General features: G+C 37.9%; 1 protein-coding gene across 2 annotated transcripts in view; it reads right to left on the reverse strand.

Annotated features, from left to right (window-relative positions):
- The window catches only part of lrrc4ca (leucine rich repeat containing 4C, genome duplicate a), a 184,506-nt gene that overhangs the window by 67,084 nt on the left and 92,579 nt on the right, over nucleotides 1-24,843 (reverse strand). The gene's annotated exons all lie outside the window — the stretch shown is intronic.

Raw genomic sequence — 24,843 nt, forward strand, 5'->3', positions numbered from 1 at the left:
CGAGGCTTCTGGAGCGACACAATCACTTTGTTTGATGAACAGGTCAAACTGTATATTTACTATCAAATCAGAAATGTCATGACGCTTGAGGTTTTTGTGTCATGATTCAATTAATTTTTAAATGAAAATATGACCAAAAATCAAATCAAATAGTGCATACACTACTCATATTTCTACATAACACTGGTCAAAGTCCAAATGTGAGGGGGAAAACTAAAATATACAAATTAAATACACGCAAAAAGAGGATGTAGTACCTTCACGCCACTGTGTTTGGCTGATTATCCTGTCAATGCAATTATGACCGCTTCTTGTGTTTGCCGTTGGACCGCAAATTAGCCTGAATGAGTCAAACTGGCGGAAATGGACAGACTAATTACAAACTGAACCACTCACCTGGACAACTCTGCAATAAAAGTGAGTAAGATGTATTTAGAGACAATGCTTCTCTGTTTATCATGCATTTGTTGACAAATGGAGGATAAAAGAAGGTGAAAATCAATAAAAAAACAACAACAGATAGTAACAATAAAATATACACTAAATAGGTTTTTATTATATTGTAGCACAGACTTTATATATACAAAGACGGTGCACTCATATTACTTCTGCAACAGCGGAATATGTCCCACCTTCTAATTAAAAAAAGAGCCAATCGCCAATTGGTAAAGTCATCGCATCACTACAGCTGCCGTTAGAAGCTCCAGTTGCTATAAAATCAGTCAGTGTTCCGAGACGCACACTTAGAACTGCACAGCCTGAAAAATACGCTATGTGAGCTTTCAAAGCTAGCTTGCTATTGCTAGCCTCTCTGAAATTGCCTACCCTACCTCTAAGCTTGAACAGATGAATTTACACTAAATGCAACAAAAAAGACCCCAAAACAAACAAACAAACAAAAACATAATTTCTGTAACTGAGTCAACAACGGTGATGAAGAGCAGCACTTTACTTCATTTCTTTGGGAAGGTCAAAGATCTTCTGGGCAGAGATAATTCAAGTGAATGGGTGAATCATCTGAATGAACCAATTCACTAATTCACAACCAGACTTCCCAACACTAAACGTGTGAGGAAAAAGAGGACAGAAGAGCATGTAAAACAACAACAACAGAGTTGTTCACATTACACAGCCTCTAGTTGGAAAATGTATCTTGTTACTGGAAAAGCTACACTTTTATGACACTAACGAGCTACGGTCACACTACTAAAAAATGTAGGTATGTTCACTACTTTTAGTGAAAAACTCCCAACACTTTTTTGTGAGTGAATATCTGTCTCTCTGAAGACATGTGTCTTAGTATTTGTATATAAATGTGTGTCAGTCAATATGTTACTTTCCTCTCATCTTACTGTGCCTCAGGGACAATGGAGGAACTGAGCAGAACGTGACTTTAATTGAACAGGAACTGTGCTGAGGAGCAAAAGGACCGCCTTAGTGGGGGCAGAGTGATGTGCAGACTGAGAGAAAAACAGCTTTGTACACCCAATTACATGACATTCAACACAAGACATACAGATTAGACATAAGAATACAGCACGGAAAGTGGGTAAAACAGATTAAAAATAGACAATGTGATTTGGAAAATGCTATAGAGAGAGAAAAACAGAAAGAAAGAGAGGCATGAAATGTTAGGAATGGCATACCAAATACTGGTTTTGTAAGAAATAAGGGTAACACTTATATATATATATATATACACACTATGTTGCCAAAAGTTTTGGGATGCCTCCCTTTACGTGCACATGAACTTTAATGACATCCGATTCATAATCCGTAGGGTTTAATATGCACCCTTTGCAGCTATAACAGCGTCAACTCTTCTGGGAAGGCTTTCCACAAGGTTTAGGAGTGTGTTTATGGGAATTTTTGACTATTCTTCTAGAAGCGCATTTGTGAGGTCAGGCAGTGATGTTGGCCAGAAGGCCTGGCTCGCAGTCTCCGCTCTAATTCATCCCAAAGGTGTTCTATTGGGTTGAGGTCAGGACAGTCAAGTTCCTCCACACCAAACTCGCTCATCCATGTCTTTATGGACCTTGCTTTGTGCACTGGTGCGCAGTCATGTTGGAACGGGAAGGGACCATCCCCAAACTGTTCCGACAAAGTTGGGAGCATGAAATTGTCCAAAATGTCTTGGTATGCTGAAGCATTAAGAGTTCCTTTCACTGGAACTAAGAGGCCCCTGAAAAACAACCCCATACCATAATCCCCCTCCACCAAACTTTACACTTGGCACAATGCAGTCAGGCAGGTACCGTTCTCCTGGCAACCGCCAAACCCAGACTCCACCATGTCCCTTTAGGGGCTCCGTAGTATCCCACAATGCAATGCACATGACTTCCATTTGACGTATGAACCATGACTTATTAACCAGAAGCAAGCTCATCTCATTATCATTGCCATGGCATATTAATTTTTTGTTAAATAAATAAATAAAAATATATTTGTATAAATATTCATAAATAAATACAAAAATAAGTATGTAAATAACTAAAAATCTATAATGTAAACATAAAAAAAATACATAAAAATAATAAAGAAATTGAAATGAATTAAATAAATAAAAACAAATGTCTAAATAAAAGTAATGAATATAAATATGCAAATAGGAAAATAAATAAATGAATATATATTTATATAAATAAATAAAATATATTTGTATAAATATTTATATATAAATACAAAAATAGATATGTAAATAAGTAACTAAAAATCTATAATGTAAACATAAAAATAGATACAAACAATAAAGAAATTGAAATTAATTAAATAAATAAATGTCTCAATAAAAGTAATGAATAAATATGCACATAAATTTATATATAAATAAACATAAATATATTTGTATAAATATTTCTATAAAAATGTATGAATACAAAAAATAGTATGTAAATAACTAAAAATGTATAATGTAAACAAAAAACAGACAAATAATAAAGAAATTGTCTAAATAAATTATGAATATCAATATGTAAATAAATAGAAAAATAAACAAAAAATTAAGTGAAAGCAAGCAAGCAAGAAAGCAAGAAAGAAAGATAAATAAATGAATATTTACTATATACTAATATTTTCTTTTTGGATGCCACAGATGTTATGTAGTAAGTTTATGTAAAAACAATGTAGCATACTACTATCTGAATAATCAACTGTAACTAAGTACAGCATACTGTTTCCCATGTCATACAACTCGCATACATAAATATGGCGAAGTTATAGTCAGAGAGAAACTGAGGATTGAATAGAAAGCAATAGGAAGGGAAAAAGCAAAAAGCTGTTCTAAAGTCTGGAGTCGAGGAAAAAACAGGGATTCTTTTCTTGGCCTGGTCCGAGGCGGCCCAGCAAGGAGGCGTGTGTTTGGAGTCTAGCAGAGACCCTGAGGTGAGCGTTACCCCACTCGGCCTCTCAGACCCGCAGTGCTCCTCCACAGGGAGGTCTTTGAATAGAAAGCCTGCGGTTTCCTCAGTACAAGGGGGTCTTTGATAATGCCACTACGGAAGCCTATAGGGGCCCAAAGGACAAATAGAAACACATGCCAATTATGCTCGTTCATTGACTACAAATGAGACCGGTCAGACTACACTCTGTACTCGTGTATTGAGACTCATGAAAAAAAAAAAACAACGGACTCCCCAAAGGTGGAAAGCCACGCATGAGAGAAGATAAACATGCTGTTTTTGTAATAGTGTTTCCTGAAAAACTTCATGTGCCTTTTGAAAACGAATGATGAAAACAGCAACAAAGAGCCTTAGGGACGTACAATGTTGGCGAGTTATTGATGCGGAGAAAAACCGCGAGGCTTAGCATCAGATAAAGAACGCTGCTGCGTACGGTACCGAGCAAGGTTCACTGTGTGGTCTTATTATGGGCGTACAAGTGTTTATGTGAGTGTGTTTGCCAGAGAGACCCACCACAGGGCTGTCGACTCAGCGTCGCTGAGGGCAAAGGGCTGTTTGGTTCTGGCTTTAACCTCAACCTGCAGGAAAACAACACAACTTTTCCAGCTGACGCAGCAGTATGTGGCCCTGCCGTTACGCCACTGTAAATCGATATTCAATAAAGCTGCATGATTGCTATATGCATCACAATTTGAATGATGAATATTTAAGAGATTTTGACGAACAAGGTTCACTCACCCTTCGACGTCAATAAGTTGCATTTGTTTCCCAGCATGCATTACGGCTACTAGGTTTATAGTTTTAGTAAATTCAATTGCTTTTTGTCAATGTGACGCCCTATAGTGTTAATCTTGTCAGCACTATTACTGACAAAAATGTTCAGATACAAAAGGTTTTTGTAGTCAATAACGTTAATGAGAAAATTTTGCATCATAATAATAATGAAAGTTTTAACTAAAATATATGGTGGATGAGGAAAAAAATAACACTGCAATATAACAATACACTAACAAAGTTTTTAGAAGAAAAATATAGCAATATTACAACTTGCATCTGCACAAAGTGAGCTTTTTTTCCGGAGGCTAGCGTATTTTTCAACTGTTTTCAATGGGAGCGCCGTGTTTTTAAAACACCAGGAGCTTAACGAGGCACTGAGAGCTTAGAGTTTTTTACCGGTCGCCGAGAGTTGAAGAATGTTCAACTTTGGGTAAAACGCAGCGCTCATTACTGTCACTTTGTACCCAGCTGTCCAATCACAGTGGAGGAGGGTTGGGACAAATACCACGCCGACCAACCGCCACATTCTGCTTGTACAATGTTAACAGACGACAATAACAAGCATAGTAACAGAAAAAAATAATTTTAAACGAGCTAGACCAAATACTTTACTTTGTATTGACATTTTTATATAGAAACAGTACAGAAACAAACAAAGTGTGAAATAGTAGTAACATTTCCACGAATATTCCGTATTATAGCAAGCAAAGCGTCTCAATTGAATCACCTTGTGAATGGGTCATTGACGAATAAGGTTTTTAAAAGTGTTAAAAACATAATGGAGATATAATTAATTTTGAAGTTTTATTAAGTGTTAAAGGTACAATTTGTAGGACCTGCCACTAGAGGGCGTACTACCAAAACAATAACAACCGCGTGGTTTGATGACGCTAAGAAGGTGCGTGGAATGATGGGATTTGTTGTCTTCTACCCAACCGCTGACGGCCATCAATCAGACGGAAAGATAAATCATGGATTTAACGGATGAGGTAAAGTTTTATAAACGTATAAACTATGGATCAGAAGCATCCTCGCGCGGCTCTAGAGACGCGATGCCCCGCGTTTGGTATGTATGCCCCATAATACTAATCGTGTTGATCGTTATAATGGCATACGTTTTCTGTAAAGATACGAATCAAAACAACTCACCTGTCGAGTAAAACACAAGCGAGATCGGCATCTCTTTCTAGGTGAAGTTTGTCGCGAAGCTTTCTCTATCTAGAAAATGCAACACCGATATTGATCCTCGCTCTTTCTCTCCTCTTGTCCCAAACTCTTCTTGGGTCGTTTGGTTGGCCCGTACGCTTACGTTTACGGGAGCCGTCCTTGTCGACAGAACCAGCGGCAGATGGTAAACAGTAATTATGTTCCATAAATAAGTAACACAATCCACCATAAAACGTGCAAGAAGTAAATAAGGAACTGCTTGAAGCAAGCTAGTGGTTTGCTGGACGCTAGACACTACTTCCGCATTTGTCCACGACACTGTTGTCATGTGGTTTCTACGTCAGTAAAGGCGGTAACAAAGGGTAACTGACGTCATTGACAGGCGACTGCACTGCCCCGTGTCACTGTTTAGAATGGGAATTTTCTCATGATTTACAAGTAGTTGAAAACATTAGAGATATTGTTAGTAATCAGCTGGACAAAATATATAACACTAGCCTAGTGGTTTTTGGATATTTTACTACGAATATCTTACAAATTGTACCTTTAACAATGAGATTATGTGGTTTTTATAATCAATTAACGCTGCTTTTGTCATTTTTTTACAAGAGGGACAAAATTTCTCAGCAAAAAAGTCATTCGGTTTAACGAAAATTTTGGTTTTACCGAATGACACTGTTGGTTACACCAAATGACGATATTTTTAATAAATGCTAACAGGCTGATATCCATCTACCTAGCCTGCAAAAGAGCAATCAAACATTTTATATTTAGTACAAGTTTTTAAAATATTACAACATTTTCCATGTTTTACAGCGGTTGTACCGAATGACCTGATGTATGAGCAAGTGAAAACATGAATTTTTCAGATAGTTAAAAGAGAGTTAGTTACTTTGCGTCATGACCATCTGGTCCTTTGCAGGTGTCTGAATGATCTCACATCCTGTCACATGATATTGACCACATGACTTGATCCAAAACGGTCCCTTTATATTGGTTAGTCCGAATGACATCAATGAAATTCATTCCGGACATTCTTTCTAACAAAGCAACGACTTCTACACATAATTTTAATTTTGCACTAGGTTGATATATGATGTTATAAAATCATGTGTGCTATATATATATATATATATATATATATATATATACACATTTCTTACATTTTAAGATATTTTAATCACAAATTAAGTGGCTGTATTGGCCCATCCACATGATGTAAAAGAAAACATGATTCATCAGACCAGGCCACCTTCTTCCATTGCTCCGTGGTCCAGTCCTGATGCTCACGTGCCCAATGTTGGTGCTTTCGGCAGGGGTCAGCATGGGCACCCTGACTGGTCTGCAGCTATGCAGCCCCATACGCAACAAACTGCGATGCACTGTGTATTCTATTGACACCTTTCTGTCAGAACCAACATTAACTTCTTGAGCAACTTAACGTCTTTAACATTTGAGAAAATGTTAAAGTTTTAACGTTTAATCTGACTCACACTTGCAATCAGCTATGACTACGACTAAATTGACAGCATTCTTGCTCATTTGAGTCTGCTTAATTGCTGAAACTTTCACCATTTTGATATGTAGAAAACAGCATTTTTTATATTTTAGCTTGCTAAGTGAAACCAACACCTCCAGCTGAATGTCTGTGCACTGCGGGGGCTGCTGGGAAGATTTTCGGCTCAAACTAAATGACAGTCGCCTCTGGAGGGTTGGGTCACCAGCACACAAGGAGGAAAAAAGAGCAAGAGTGACTTTGGGGGAGAAAACACTTGTCCCTGCAGCAATCAATTACGGTCCATTTGCATTTCCAACACTTATAGGTAGCACTTCATACTATTAGAGTAATTTATACAACTTATACGGCTCATTTGCAGATTGATAGCTGCCATTCCTTAACCGTGCATAATGAACGTCTCATCAAAGGGGCTAAAGTCACCGCGCTGGATCTGAAGGTGTAGTACCGGCCCACTTTCTGTCTTCATCAAGACTTAATTTGCTCTCACCAAGTCACAGCCCCCAGATAGCTTCTCCTGCCTGCTTAAATGCATCATTTGCTTCTCTTGGAGATAAAACAGTTTGGGTTAGTCACCAAATTGGGAAAGCGGAAGCAAGTGAGCAAACCAGGATTAAAGAACAGCAGGGGCGAAGTGAGTTGGCTTGTGTTAAAAACAGCTCTGGGATCAGTGAGCCAGATGTTAGTGCTCTATTTGAATATGTTTTGTTCAATGGTTTATGTGGCAGTTTGCACAGAGGGCCATTTTGTATCTAGCCTATAGCTTCAGACAGGTGCTAAGTCCTTTTTTAACTTTTGAGATGTGACTCTTATGAATAATTGATCAGTAGTTTAACTCATTTTGTTTTAGAACCCAAATTTTACATTGGACATCAAGTGTCTTTATAAAGGCTGTAGGCTGTAGGCTGTAGGCCTGAAGACCTTTTTTCTTCTGTGGAACACAAAAGAATATATTTTGCAGAATGTGTCCAACAGTTTTTCCACAGAAGAAAGAAAGTCATACAGGTTTGGAACGGCATGAACTCTCCTTTTAAAAATCAAACCAAATATTTTTATTACTTGCACTGTGTTATGCACAACCTTTTTTCTGTAATAGATTTATTTTATGTGTAGTATTACTTTCAAATTAAGTATTAATTCTAAGAACGCCCTGTTCGTTCTGCCTCTCCTGACCCAGGAAAAATCCAGCCATAAATAGATATCTCTATTCTTATTAATATTTCATCTCAAAATAACTGTCACTCATAGCTCATTATAGTCTATGGGTATGGCCTACATTCAGGACGAGTACGAGATCTGGCACTGATCATAGACTGCGCTCACATCAAAATCAAATTGGGGTCATTTGCCTATAAAGAACATGAATCTAGGAATTGCTCTTTATGCATAAATGGCTCCTTAGCCTCTGTCTTCCCACCTGAACATTTGTTTTATCACACTGTACAAATAGCAGAAACTGATACACTCAGAATCAGTGAGGCATTAAGCTAAGCGCACACTGCAAGTCACTCTTTCATCTTTTTACTCTGTGGAAGAAAAAAAAAAAGAAGAAAATAAACAGACACCGAGAAGGAACTGACACTCTTTTAGCGCAGATGCTATGACAGATTTCAAACTTGTTCAAAATCTGGCTAACCAGTTTTTAGGTCTGCATCATTTCCGTCAAGCAAAAAATTGAGTGAGGAAAGAGTGCAAATGGAGGGCAAGTTAGTGTGAGGTGGAACCAACAACAACAAAAAAAGCTATCTAGCTAAAAATGCTAGCTAGCTACAAGCCCAAGTCCCTCCAACCGCTGTCTCACCTATATTTGTAAACCTTTTCCCGCTCTATTGTGTAAGAACCATTGTTAGGTAGTGTAGGTTAGTTAGGTTGACTAGTTTTAGATATTTCTATGTTTATTTTTGATACTTTTAGCAGAGGTACTCTTTTAGCGCAGATGCTATGACAGATTTCAAACTTGTTCAAAATCTGGCTAACCAGTTTTTAGGTCTGCATCATTTCCGTCAAGCAAAAAACCAATGAAATTGTGTGAGGAAAGAGTGCAAATGGAGGGCAAGTTAGTGCGAGGTGAAACCAACAACAAAAAAAGCTATCTAGCTAAAAATGCTAGCTAGCTACAAGCCCAAGTCCCTCCAACCGCTGTCTCACCTATATTTTAAAGCTCTTTTTCCCGCTCTATTGTATAAGAACCATTGTTAGGTAGTGTAGGTTAGGTAGGTTGACTAGTTTGAGATATTTCTATGTTTATTTTTGATACTTTCAGCAGAGGTACCTTAGTTAGCATGCTAATCGTTTGCAGCAGTTTGCACAATAAAATCCTCTCAGAAAAGTTGCATTGGCATCTTTTAGCCTCCTTACAATGATAAGCTGACTAGTTGCTCAGGTAATTCACTGACTAGTCATTGTGTATGTTGTGCATCATGATGTTAACAACACGAACACACAAAAAAAAAAAAAAAAAAAAAATCACAAAACGGTTAGTCAAGAAATATACCTTGATGAGGGTGCCTTTAAAGGGATAGTTCACTCAAAAATGAAAATTCTGTCATCATGTACTCACCCTCAGGCTGTTCCAAACCTGTATGAGTGTTTTTATTCTGCTAAACACAAAAGAAGATATTTTATAGATTGTCGGCAACCAAACATTTGATGGGCATCACTGACTTCCATAGTATGTCAATGTGGCCCATCAACAGTTTGGTTATTCTTCAAAAAATCTTCTGTTGTGTTCAGCAGAAGAAAGAAATTCATACACATTTGGAACAACTTGAGGGTGAGTAAATGATGACATGTCCTGATTTTGCTGAGTTCAACATGTTCCTGGGTCAACATATTTTGTTGATCCTGGAACAACATTCCAGTCTGAAAATTTTGTCTTAACCCTAAACCTAACCCTACCCATAAGTTATCCCAAAAATCAGAGGGAAATGATAGATGAATAACACTGATGTAGAAGCACCAATTCATGATTTTAAGCCTAAACTTCACATAATCTGTAAACTTGTCCCTCAAATCTGATTGGTTGATTTGAATGTTGTTCCAGGATCAACAAAAATGTTGACCCAGGAACATGTTGAACTCAGCAAAATCAGGTTCTGCTAAATGATGACATAATTTTCATTTTGGGGTGAACTATTCATAGACAGTAAAAGAAATGGACACAGCGACCCCATTGGAACTCAATTGAGACAAGTGAAGCCCATTTTTAGCGATTTTTAGCACTTCCGTTTCTGACGCGCAGACTCAAACTAAGCTTGATGACGTCAGCAACCTGTCTGACAGATGTAAATCTTCTAGTAACTGTGCGTGCAAACTGCCATCGTTAATCTTGCAGAGACGGCGAGCTTGAGCGGGGAGTTCTTTGGCGTGAGTGAGCAGGAGTAAGTATTCTGATTAATTATTTTGTATAGTATTTTAAAATGTAACGCCAGTACGCCATATTAAGTTAATGCATACTATTGCCTGTGAGCTTCTCCTCCTGTCTGTACGATAATTTCTCTACTGTGCGACAGAGAGTCGAGTGGTTATGACGCAATCGTTAGCCTATTTTTACAAAAACTGTTTCTACGGGGCCATAATGTAACATAGAAGGTAATGGAGCCCTTTATACATTGCCGTGTATCTTTAGAAATAAATAATGGACAAATGGAGTCTTTAAACGCCTCAGATGTAAAGTTATTCGCTGTCAAAGTGACGCCAAAATGAATGGGAGTCAATGGGATGCTAACGCAAGTGAAGTTCTGCTACAAGATGGCGGCACGCGGCCGACTTCAACTTCCGGTCGACTTCCTTGGGCACTGGAACTATCCCTTTAAAGCAAGACCATTTGCTCAACGGCCATCTTGGTTTCGCCTCCAGGCAGCTATGTTCTACATAACTAATACAACTACAGTCTACTTCAAGAAATTGCCTAACTTTTTTTGTCAGCTAAACCCCTTTGACATTAAATATTTATTTGAAGCACCCCTGAGATTGTAAGTTAATCTTTCAATAATTTAACACGTAGATTTGAAAATGAACAAAGACATTTGCTTTCCTGTTTCAACCCTTTTCCTGTCCAGCTGTTTCTTACCACAAGGGCCATTTGGAATTCCTAAAGGCACAAGAGGTGCTGATTGTGGTCAAGGCCTGTAGGCCAAGATGTGTGTACATCTGAGTGTACTTTAGTAAGGTGGTGGGAGCTGTAATCTTCTGATTGGTCAGTTTAAATGTCTCACATTTGGGGTTTTTTTATTGTTTTTACCAGTTTTTTTGCCTCCCATTTCCCATTAATGTCTTATGGGGGTCAAATTGACCTATGAGAGAAGGATTGGTTGCTATTTTTATCACAACCACAAAATCCCCTTGAATTTAGTCAGTTTGTTCCAATTTCAAGTGCAAAAAACTCTCAAGGTCTCAAGGACCACTCAATTTTTAAAAATTAAAAGAAAATTATGTTAATCTAATGAGAATTTATAATGTTTCTAATATTATTTTTTATATGTAGGATTTCTGATATCAGTCACATCATGCCAAACAATTGTGTCCGCCTGTGGTGAATGGTCTGGCACACAACGCGGGGCACCAACATATGCTTCTGCCCTGGCATCATCCACCCCCTTCAAACACCTTCATTCATCCAGCAACAACAGGAGGTATAATGGTGGACAATGGTAGAAAATGGAGCAGATTCATTGCGGGACAGAAAGAGACAAGTGCCAACAAGGAATCACAGGACAATTGAAAACCAAAGGATGCAGAGTAGTGATGAAGAGGGAAGCATGATGAGGGATGACAGGCCAAACCAGGCGAAAGGGAGGAAGTGTAAAAGACAGGAAAGGAGAGAGAGTGTCAAGGTGAGAAGGAAAGAGAATTGGACACAGTGGAGTGTGTCCACAGTTGTAACACATCATATCTCACTCTACATCTCAACAGCTTCCTAAGGCCCAAGAGTACTAAGCCAAAGAGGTGTGGGGGTCTTTGGTAAAGAAAGAGAGAGAGCGAGAAAGATACTGGACCCTCGTACCATGGAGTGGTCAATTGTTAGCAATAAGAGATAACACATATTTTATTTTCAACCTAATTCCTACTAATATCAAGTCCAATTTCAGAGATATTGATAACTCTAAAAACTGAAAAAATACAATTTCTAAAATAAAGTCAGTAATTATAGACATTTCATTTCCTGTACACTCCCCCTGCCTGTCATTGGTCAAACAAACAAATAGCTCCACCCCAAACTCACACTATTGGTTGAGCCAGTGCTGCTATGTTGGAATGTTTGGAATACTCAAACTAACAGTAGCAATAAAATATACTGCTTATTATTTCATTTTCAATCTAATACTAAGTAATATCAAGTCCAATTTCACAGATACTGATACCGCCTAAAACTGAAAAATACAATTTTGAAAATAAAGTTGGTAATTATAGACATTTTATTCATCCAAGCTGCCTAGAAGTTTAAGCTTACTTCCAAAAAAGCTTTCTGCGAAATTAGCATCATCTTACAAATTGCTAAAGATTGTTTTCAAACTCTTACTGCCTGTCATTGGTTAAACAAACAGATAGCCCCGCCCCAAACTCATGCTATTGGTTGAGCCAGTGCTGCTATATTGGACTAGTTGGGATACTAAGAGAAGAGACACCACTGACTTTATTTTCAAACTTATACCAAGGTCTAACTCTCAAAACTGAAAAAAAAAAAAAAAAAGATTTCTAAAATAAAGTAGGTTATAATAGATATTTTACTAATTATATCTCATTACATTATATTTGAGAGCCATAATTTTAACATGGAAAGCTATTATGATATAAAGCTATTATTATTATTATTATTATTATTATTATTACTACATGATCAGGCTTCTAACAACTTTTACTGTAAATATACAATGGCACACATATCCAATATAATAACTATATACATACTATATATATATATATATATATATATATATATATATATATATATATATATATATATATGCGTGTGTTTGTGTGTGTGTGTTTGAGGATATGTCCTCTCAATACAACATCAATATTAAAAATAATATTTTCAAATAATATTGAAATTAACAAAACATATCCATACTAATGGCAAAAAAAGAGAAAATATAAGAGAAAATTTTTGAGAAAGTTTTTGTCTATGAGTTAACATTTCCAATCTATGTGACATCAGAAGAGGAACCAAAAGTTTGCCTTTTTCTTCCTTTTAAATAAAAGTGCACTGATGAATTGTGCAAAACGACAGTGTGTTTCTATGTGTCTCTGACTTTCTAAGTCTCTAATGACATTTAGAAATAAACTAGATCATGTGACAAAATATGAATAATGACTAGTCTTCACATGCACACACTCACACTTCACCACAAAAACCTTGTACATGCACATCTCTCTTACCCCACGACCACCAGGAGAACAAGACTCCAGAGAAACAGAAATTAGATTAGATTAAATTAGACGGCTATCTATTAAACTGGCACAAATAGATCTCCTCAATGGTATTATAAAAGACCTGACTTATGTATGCTAGCCCGCTAGCACTATCATTACATCATAATCTAGCATATATACACATCTGACTGGGCCTTTTTAGATCAATTTTATGCTTTCCTTACAAGTTTATCTGATGCATATTAATCAGCAAGGAGGGCGGATTTTGGCAACAGACTCTGTTTTCCCTTTCAAATTTCTACTTGGAAACTTTTGCCCATTAGCATTCACATGTGAGCATCTAATGCAGCATGAAGCAGATGATGTATGCTAGGCTAACGTTAACATCTGAATATCAAAACGTGCTTCGCTGTACTGGAGTGATGAAGCACAGAGGCTAAGGGGCTTGCTGTTTTTCGAACTCTATAAAAAGCAAAGGGAATCGTCCTTTCCGAGTCTAAATGACACCAGCTGTGCTTTAATGGACCTGAATGGACACATCTCAGGTGCGGTGGGATGTTGTTATTGCCTGGAGCTCTGTTTCTGGCTGGATGGATGCCTTTATCTTTAAGCCCATATAAAAACATCGGGGGTAGATAGTAATCGTATTGCAGCATCAAGAGGATAGCCTGAAAGTTTAAGTCAATGTAATTCAATCAAAATGTCATGAACCTTCCATACCGTATATCTCAAAGTGCTGAGGAAATGCAATAAACCCTTTCACAAAAGACTAGTGCTCGACCAATATGGTTTTTCAATGGCGATACGAGTATATAGAGACCCGGGTGGCCGATATGATGATCTACTATAGTTTTCATTTTTCTTAATACAATTTTTAGCTAAACAATGAATGTGAAAAGTTATCCAATTTGATAATTTTGCAAATCCTGGTCAGTACTACAAAAAGTATCCTGTGTACATTTACTAAGACACACATCGGCAAACTTTTGCCCAAAGTCTCAGGGTAAGCCAGGATTTGTGGAGACCTGATGTGAACTCACTTGACTCAGCACCCAATTGTTAAAGAATAACTGTTGTCATCAGAGTCTGAGTTGCCTTCTCGCTCCTTTCGTCTCTGTTTACCACAGAAACTATTATCTGAACTCAACCAAAAATATTGTGGGCAGAAACATATAGCAGCTTTTCTTGACAAGTCCTCAGATGACTTTCAGGAATACATGGGCTGCTCTGAATAATTCCCTGTTCATATTGACAGCAATTTCAGGTTGCTAGGTCAGTGTACTGTTGGTCACTAGTGTGTGTGTATCATTCAATTCATATATCAAATCATGTCTCTCTAACTATCAATTTGTCCATCCAAATTTGTCCATCTTTCATCTGTTTGTCTGTATATCCATCTATGTATCATTCAATTCATATCTAATCATATGTCACTCATATGTGCCTATCTATTTGTCCATCTGTCTATCCATCCATCCATGACTTTTGCCTATAAATTCTGTAAACCTTCCCAGAATTTTCAAGGCTTTGCCAAGCAAACATGCAAAGTTTCCTACTTAAAAGAACAGTTATGTGAAATTAACTTCCTAACATTCCAATTTGCAATTCTGCATCCCGTTTGGTAAGCCAACTCAGATTCAGGAACTGAATTGGAACTCAAAAGCCATTCTCAGTTCAATTCTGAATGGTTTCAGGTCACTTTGTTGCTACAAATATCTCTGTCAATGTGAATGTCCTTTAACTTTGGTATCAGTTCGGGAAGAGCCTGACACTTACACCACTCAATCCTCAGTCGATCAGTTTCGTAGCCACACCTTGAAGAGCGACAACAACCATTTACGGCTCTCATGCGGAATGATGTACTCACGATTAAAGTGTATCAAAACCAAGACGGGCTTGGCGGTGTCTGTAAGAGCCTCTCTATATGTAAATAACCGAAGCCAGCGTCAGTGCGCGGCAGAAAAAAAACTTGTCTTATTCAGCGGCAGAAGGCTGCACAGGCTGATCCAGTCATTATTTGAGGCAGAGAGCTTTTCTGCACAAGCCCTTTGTGAGAGGAAATTGCATTAATGAACTCTGATAAGAACAATCAACTCCAGCGGCTCTTATTTTATTCTGCTCTCTCAAATAACCTATTAAATGTAGATTCTCCCAGGCTTCATCATTAACAACTCCCTCTCTCTCTCTCTTTCTCTCTCCTATGACAGGAGGACAACTGAACCTCACCTCAGTTAAACAGGTGCTTTAGTAGCAGAGGAACCAGGTGAGCTGCAATCCGTCACCTCCTCTGCTGCTAGCTTTAACCTTTCAATTTAGCAGCAGAATTAATATGGCCAGTTCCGCACCGCCTTGAACAGATGCCTCACAGGTGCAACCCAGAAAGGGAGACTGTCCCGAGCACAGTTTGCACACACACATACACGGACACACCTGTAGTCAACGTTATTGGCCACAGGTATGGCTCGTCTCTGCCCAGCTGCAGGCCTCCGCAGAGGTCGGCTGACGTCAACCTGGCTGTGACTCAAGTTACAGGCTGATTCAGGTCATTTTCTTTTAGCTGAGCTTAGATTTGGGTTGGGTGGGGGAGTTTACCCCTCATTATTGAGTCATGAGGCCTGCTTTAGCTATGTTTTTTAAGGACATGCTGCCTTTGCCACAGATCTGAGGACAGCTGACTAGACCAGGGGTTTTCAAATTATTGGATGCCAGGAACCCCAAACAAGGAGATGATGGAGTCTCCAATTTTCTGAAATAATAAGGCAGCTATATATTTTTAAGTATGAAGACCCATTTTACACTGTGTAAAATAAAAATAGGTGTAAAATTATCTGGAAAATATTTATTATCAATAACGATGTACCTTCAGTGAAATATTCCTATTCCTACTCGAACAAGCGTCTCTGGTATGAGAGAGGCGCTAACAAGGACACTACAGACTGCATTCTCTAGTGTCAGTTGCTAGTGCGACTCTTGAGATCAGGGGAGTGGGAGAGGTTTACACGCACAGATCTTACTAGCTTGCTTCCGTTACACTCACCCCCCTATACCTCACTCCTATCCAGGTCATGGCACTAATGTAACCGCTCCAGTCCTACTCGCCCCGCTCCGAGCAGGTCTCGAACCGGCATCTGTGGCATGGGAGGCACGCTAACAAGGATGCTAAAGACCACAGTCTCTAGTGCGCCTCTTGAGATCAGGGGAGTGGGAGAGGTTTACACGCACAGATCTTACTAGCTTGCTTCCGTTACACTCACCCCCCTAAACCTCACTCCTATCCGGGTCACGGCACCAATGTAACCCCTCCAGTCCTACTCGCCCTGCTCCGAGCAGGACTCGAACCAGCATCTCTGGCATGAGAGGCACACTAACAAGGATGCTAAAGACCACAGTCTCTAGTGCGCCTCCTGAGATCAGGGGAGTGGGAGAGGTTTACACGCACAGATCTTACTAGCTTGCTTCTGTTACACTCACCCCCCTAAACCTCACTCCTATCCGGGTCACGGCACCAATGTAACCCCTTCAGTCCTACTCTCCCCGCTCTGAGCGGGATTCAAACCGGTGTCTCTGGCATGGGAGGTGCGCTAACAAGGACGCTAAAGACCACAGTCTCTAGCATTAGTCTCTAGTGCGCCTCTTGAGATCAGGGGAGTGGGTGAGGTTTACACGTACAGATCTTACTAGCTTGCTTCCTTTACACTCACCCCCATAAACCTCACTCCTATCAGGGTCACATCACCAATGTACCCCCTCCGGTCCTACTCGCCCACTCTTAGCAGCACTTTCCACTCTGAGAGGGATTCGAACTAGCGTTTTTTGGCATGGGAGGCCGGTGCGCTAACAAGGCCGCTAAAGACCTTAGTCTCTGGCGTCAGTCGCAAGTGCACCTCTTGAGATCAGGAGAGTGGGAGAAGTTTACACACAGCTCTTACTAGCTTGCTTCGTTACACTCACCCCCTAAACCTCTCTCCTATCTGGGTCACGGCACCAATGTAACCCCTCCGGTCCTACTCGCTGCACTCCGAGCAGGACTCACCGCTACAAGAGGGATTCAGCATTTTTTGGCATGGGAAGCGGGCGTGCTAAAAAGGACGCTAAAGACCGCAGTCTCTAGCATCAGTCGCTAGTGCACCTCTTGAGAGGTGGGAGTGGGAGAGGTTTACACGCACAGCTCTCACTAGCTTGCTTCTGTTACACTCACCCCCTAAACCTCACTCCTATCTGGGTCACGACACTAGTGTAACCCATCCGGTCCTACACGCCCCCTCCGAGCAGGACGCGCCTTTCTGAGCGGGATTCGAACCAGCATCTCTGGCATGGGAGGTGGGCGCGCTAACAAGGACGCTAAAGTCCGCAGTCTCTAACATCAGTCACAAGTGCACCACTTGAGATCAGGGGAGTGAGGTTTACACACACATATCTTACTAGCTTTCTTCCGTTACACTATAACTATAATAACTATATAGTTTTTATTAGAATAATTTTATATAGAATTTTACCGTTTTATGATGGTAATTATATATATATATATATATTTATTTATTTATTTATTTAATTTTCCCATCTGCATTACCCTGGCTGTGTGGGTGGGGGTAACAGTGTCTGTCCAGCACGTCAAGATGGCCGTTTTATGATGTCGGGCAGATTATTCCAGAAGACTGATGGGGCGAGGCAGAGTGCTGATTGATTAGGGCATCGACTGGAGAAATGTGCTGTGCTCATCCCGTAGGAGGGGCTGTGGATGAGAGACCACTCGAGAAAAACACACACGCTCACACTTCAAGACACTCAGGTCAAAGAGAAGGAGATTAATGAAAGGTCAATCTGAGTGTGTGTGAAAGGGGCTGGGGGGAACTGTACATGCAGCAAAAATGGACAGAACAGACCTGCTAAAGGGATAGCTCACCCAAAAATGATAAATCTGTCATTATTCACCTCATGTCATTACAAACTTTCCAATGACTGACTTTCTTTCATTGAAACACAAAAGACATTTTAAAGCCTGAATTTCATTCAATTACTTTCAAACTTCAACGGCATTATTAAAGTAGACTATTTGACACACTTTTCTGAAGACATACAATTGCTTAGTGTGGTACAGTAAATAGACTGAAAATCTTGAGATCCACTTATCTTTCCATGCTCTGTTTCTGAGAAAAGTAGTGATGTCTAATTGGTGAATAAATTCTTTCCTTTGAGTCAGATCTTTTCAATTAATCAGATGATCCATTTGAATGATTCATTCACAGATCACACCGATCTACACTTTAAGATCTGGTTCATTTGTTTGTTCCTCACACAAAGCTATCATAAAACTTCAGAAGACTTGAAATAGTTGTATGGTCACTTTATGGTGGGTTTGCATTACATTTTCAGTCATTTTCATTGTAAATGCACATGAAAAAAAAAAAACTTTAAAATCTCTCCAATTTAGTTCTATGCAGTTTTATTTGAGTATCATAGAGATTTTTATAAATATTTTGTTGTTGTTTTTATTTAATTTTTGTTTTCATTTTAGTTTAGGTTTTAGTCAGATTTGTTGTTTTTTCTCATCTTTATAGTTTTTTTTTTATTTAATTTTTTAAAACTCAAGTTAATCTGAATGAAAATGAGAAATGTTGCCTTGAAAGAAGATGAAGAATGTGGGTAACTAAACATTATGACCAAAAAAAAAAAAAAAATCCCATGGAAGTCAATGAGGCCCGTAAACTGTTTTGTACCAACATTCTTCAAAATATCTTCTTTTGTGTTCAACAAAACAAAGAAACTCACAGGATTAGAATAACTTGAGAGTCAGTAAATTATGACAATTTTTTTTTCTTTGGGGTGGGTGAACTATCACTTTAAGGATAAAGTCTTTTTTGTATAAACCATCCTTTTAACATTTGCCTGTTCAGGTGACAGAACTAGCACATCAAAGCTGGTTCAAACCTCTAAAGTGCAGCTTAACTCGAGATCCTGAAGAGAGAGTTTCAGAAGTCTTGAAATGATTGTTTAAAAGCTCTGAGATGTGTTATTGTGTTATATATTGTCATATACTGTACTCTCTAAAGCAAGGTCGACTGGTCCAAACCAGGACAGTGAATACAAAATACACAGCATTTGCTGACGGATGAATTCTGACATAGAAAACCCACTTGCTTTAAGACAGAAAAAAAAAAGAGACAAAAACATCAATTTAAATGCCATCCTCGCCACAACTCCAGCTCATCAATCAATACACATACCTACATAACCTCCCGTACATGGCCTTGGAGTTTGACTCCCGGGAAAGAAATCTCTATGCTGTGACATGGAAGATTTAGACAATGAAGAGTGAGGTAGCGCGTCAGGCAGGGTTCTCTCGCAGTTTAATCTGCCTTTCACACTAAACCAAATCCCCTGGGAGAAATTGTACCTTGGGGCGCAAAAAAAAATTGACAGATGGGTTGCATTATTGATAGCAGTCTCCAGCAGTTTAAGAAATGAATGCTAATTCACGCCCAAGCTGGGTTTTACACAAGCTAATCTCCCTGATTTCAAAGTGTTCATTATGTATAGCAAAGAGTGCGAATTGCAGAACTGACGGATAAAGCTTGGGATTCACATGGTTTTAGGGAAATACTGTACACATTTAGGTTGGGCAAAATTCACAATTGAAGAACTGGCTCCCTTCTGATTTCTCACATTTCAAAGGAAGTTGATTTGGAATTTGAATTGAAATGACAGGAAGAAACATTTAATGAACTATAATTCAAAGAGGGCTGGGCAACAAACACAAGCTCCTCTGACATTTGTCTTTAAAATTTCTTGTTTTATATTTCTAATTCGAGACCGGTGTTTTGTTTTGCTCTCTCCTCTGAGTTTCCACATTTGTCTTTACGTCATGCGTCAGGTTAGAGGTCACTCTTCCACCGGAACTAGACTCGCGTTCAATTGTTACCGGAAGCTGGTGATTACAGGATTACTTTTATGGATTACTTTTATGATGGATGGATGCACTTTTTTTGGGCTTTAAAGGAAAATGGCACCATTCACAACCATTATAAAGCTTGGAAGAGTCAGGATATTTTTAATGTAACTCCGATGGCTGGAAGAAGAAAGTCATATACACCTAGGATTGCTTGAGGGTGAGTAAATTATGGGATAATTTTCATTTTTGGGGGGAACTGTCCTTTTAATATTAGTTATGGTTAACAATAATTGAACGTTACGGTTATATAATCTTCTTTAAATTTAAAATCATTTTAAAACTTACTTTATTACATTCAGAATCTAATTACCATTCAACTGCATTCAAATTCTACTCAGATCCAGGAATCGAAAAAGCATTTTCAATTCAGTTCTGAATTATGCACAATCCTGGTACATGTAATGTATGTTACATCTCTAGAGCTTTATTTATTTATTTTTATGCTGAAGTTTTGTTCATTAAATCTTCCTACAAAGGTGATTCTCAATGGAAAAGGACAAAGAGAGAGACTACATTTACATCTCAAGGAAGTGGCTTTATTTTAACCATGATTAATCCCTGTTCATGCCTCACTTTGTAGAAGCCACCCAAGAGACTCATGGGATATTACCCCTGTCACACTCGAACAGTAAAATAAACAAGCCCTGAGTTGCACACATTTCCAGAAATCCATCAGCACGCCCCATAAATACTACTGATCTGAAACCCAGATTTCTTTTGGATCTTGAAAAACAATGTCGTTCATCAATTACGGGACAACATAACCATTTTAATACATTTCAAAAATCTCGCCCGAGGCAATTCCACAAATCAATTACAATGTGAACCTCGATCTTAATGCTGGACAATAAATGTATTGACATCTGCATTTTATGACTGACCTAAAAAAAAACTTGGTAAATAGATGTTATGCCTTTCCCAGCAGTTCCCATGCTGGGATGAGCGAGTAGAAAAGTTTGGAAGATGTACGGAGTGAAGAATGGAGCGTCTCTGCAGAAACATGAATCACGCTGCATCATTCACCAACAAACAAATGTCATCTCTCCACCCAACCCGGCAGCTTCATCATGCTAAAGCTCCTGACAGCAAAGGAACATAAAATGAGCGGCCCAATTCGTCTCCCCAAGGCAAAATCACTCCATCATTCCTCTACTACTTTTTTTTCTCCCTCCATCAAGTGCCTGGAAGAGAGCGAAGATAAAAAAAAAATCCGTTCACCTCAGGGAATAGGGGCAGGTGCTTGAAGGTGCGATTGCGATGAAGGCTTTGTTTCTATTCGGTTGTTAACAAGTCAAACATTGGCGCTGTTTACGGCAACTTACTATTCTTACTTTCTGTGTCATTATTTGGATTGACACTCTGGAATAATCTAAATATAGTTCTGCATGTTCATTTGCAACACCATTTATCCTATTCGTGATCAGATCAGATCCGTACACGTAACTCAGCTTTTTAATGTTTTTTAAGGGATAGTTCAGCCACAAATGAAAATCCTGACAAACCTGTATGACTTACTTTCTTACGTTTTTGGAAAAAAAAAGAAAATATATAAATAAATAAAAAAATTAAGAATACGGCAGCTGTTGACCACACTGTTACCGTAACTTAAATAAATGCATGGTTGCAAGTTAAAAATTCTAATTTATTGTTTTAATTAAACCTTTAAAGTTGCAAACATTATTTTGTTGAGTTCTGTTGACATAATAATGTTGATCATTACATCAACTTAATATCGTCTGTAATTTAAACTCAAATTTCTGTGTTAACTGGCTTTTTCTTTTTAAATTAGGTTGTAGTAACTTAATGAATTTGTCTTGATAACTTTGGAGATTAGGCAGTGGATTTCTAGTTCCCAGCATGCTTTGCATATGACTGGATAAAGAGAATGAATGTTGAAATTAAGTGTTAATTTATTTGTTTTAGTCAAGGAAAAGACCTGTTTAAGTTCCTCTAACTCAATTTAGCTTGTTGGTTGAACGTAAATTCACTCAAAGTTGTCATAACGCAAAAAAAAATTGATGCAAACTTTTGTGTGAATTTATTTTATTTTTTTACCTTTTTTTTAGAGTGCATACAAAAATACCAAAAATACACAACTGTTTAAAAATTTGAAGTTGTGAAGAATTTTAATGCTTTTAAAAGAAGTCTCTAATGTTCCCCAAGGACAAAAACAAAGTTCAAAGGAACAGAATTTATTTGAAACAGAAATATTTTGTAACAAATTAATAAACGTCTTTACTGTCACTGTTTTAATCAATTTATTCTTTAAAAAAAATATTTGGTTACACTTTACTTTAAGGTTATGTAGTTACATTGTAATTACTCAAATAAGTACTGAGTAATATTAATACCTACATGCATGTATTATAGTGTTACAGTTAGGGTTAGGGTTGGGTTTGGTGTTAGTTACTTGTAATTATGCATAATTTACTGTGATTACTATAGTAAGTACAAATAGTAACACGCAACTACGTCACCTATGTCGCCGTCTCTTTTCAAAGAAAAAAAAAAACATCATACAGGTTTCGAATGTCATGAGGGTGAGTAAATGAAGACAAAATGTTAATTTTTTACATGTCTACAACCTCTGTAAACATAAGATCTATGTATATAACAGCTCTGCAAAGGGTTCTTGTGTTAACGCAGGCCTCTAAGCTTCGGATCGGGCGTCCGGCCAACAGGAAGCTCTCCCAAAGGGTGACGGTGAGTGGGCGGCCATGCACTGGCTGCTTCGAAGGGACAAAATGGAGTTCGTCAGACAGATGGATATAATTCAGTCATTACACACACACACACACACTGAGGCTCCAATTCATTCCACTCGGCTTTCAGAAAAAAGATGTACTTCGACTCGTGAACTCAAAACATCAAGCAGAGCTAGAGCTTCACGTTCTTGATCTTAAAAGAAACTTAAGATTTGGTTCTTGAGAAGTAACATAGACTGCAATGTAGCTCTATGCACTATGAGCTGGTGTCTTCAGAACAAGTAAGCACAGATTACAGTCAAAGATTGCCTGACTTCTGCTTTAAAGGTCAACCTGGTCAGCTTCTTCAGATCACACATTCACACAGCATAAGCTGTTGGCTGTAGCCTCATTTCTCACTTCCTTTTCAAACTAATACACATCAACTGGGATGCTGGGAAAGCAAAACATCCTGAACTGATCTGAAATAAGATCATTTCCTGGATTGCTGGTCATCACAGATTAAAAAGTAGAACTTCTTCTCTGACTTCTCTGCCAAGGTTTATTGACTCGTTACACATGTTAATGAAGTCAAAAAGAAAACTGGTGGTACCTGTGATACAAGGCACAGATAATCGTTTTCCTCGGATAGAGAGGACAGTTAATTATGACTGACAGCTATGACCTCGGAATATGCCGCATGGCTAATCTAGGCACGTTTGTTCAAGTCTATCCGCTTAAAAGGGATCTCCTCGATATTATCCTGATGTAGATGCTTTCCTTTCCTGCAAGAATGTAATCCACACTTCAATATGGTTGACTATAAAAATAATTTTTCACGAGGCAGAGCAACATAAGGCAGTAGGAAGCAGAGAAACACAAACAGTAGTGCGGTTATGCGGTTTTCTGGCAGGGATTTCAGCACCATGGACAGCTCCCGGAGAAAGGCCAGACTCTTCAGTCCTGAATCACATCATGTCTATACTATGGCCTGTTCATTAAGCCCCATTGATGACGCTCAGAATGCATACATATATACAAGCTATAAGAGTGAATGGCATTTCTAGGCATTTTTTTTTTTTTTTTATCTATATTAAACAATGTTACCATTAGCATAGCAATTATATTGTCTGTTTATATGCAAGTATTGTCTATATATATAAACTGTCCAAAATGTTAATAATTATATAAAATTTAAAAAATATATATATTAAAATATAACTAACTTAACTAAACATATTTTATGCTCACAATATATACAGTAAAATGTATTATATTGTAAAAGAGAATAAAATTACTGTAAAATATTGCAAAAAAGTTTTTATAAGTAAAAAGTATTAATTGAAACCCTACAATTTATGAAGAAAATCTGAAAGACAATGTGCATCCTTTTGCAGTAAAATATTAAAATAAAACAAAAACAATGCAAAACAAATGCTGTTATAAGTAATAAATATACATTATGCCTTACACACACACACACATATATATATATATATATATACAGTCAATATATATTTTTATAGCTCATTTATGTGAGGAAAGAAAAAAATTGGAACCAAAAATTATATTATTTGCTTAAGTGTTATCTGACATAATTAAGATTAATTTTTTTTTCTGACACAGTTTAACTCTGAGATCTTGTCATATTTCATTACCATTTTTTTTAACTATAGTGAATAAACTGTATTAATGAATGAAATATTCAAGGTGTCTGAATAAATTTTGGTTTGACTGTATGTATATATATATATATATATATATATATATATATATATATATATATATATATATATATATAATGCACAAATGGGTTGTACCAATCAACAATCAAGGAAGCAACAGCCCGCATTTCTGCCTCCAGCACTATAACCCTCATTCTGACCGAGTCTAAACTGATAACCGTCCGAATAACTGCTAATTTTTATTCATACATAATTTATTGTATTAAATAAGACGAACCAAATAATTCCTAAA

The sequence above is a fragment of the Megalobrama amblycephala genome, linkage group LG15, assembly GCF_018812025.1.
Source record: "Megalobrama amblycephala isolate DHTTF-2021 linkage group LG15, ASM1881202v1, whole genome shotgun sequence".
NCBI classification, from domain to species: Eukaryota; Metazoa; Chordata; class Actinopteri; order Cypriniformes; family Xenocyprididae; genus Megalobrama; species Megalobrama amblycephala.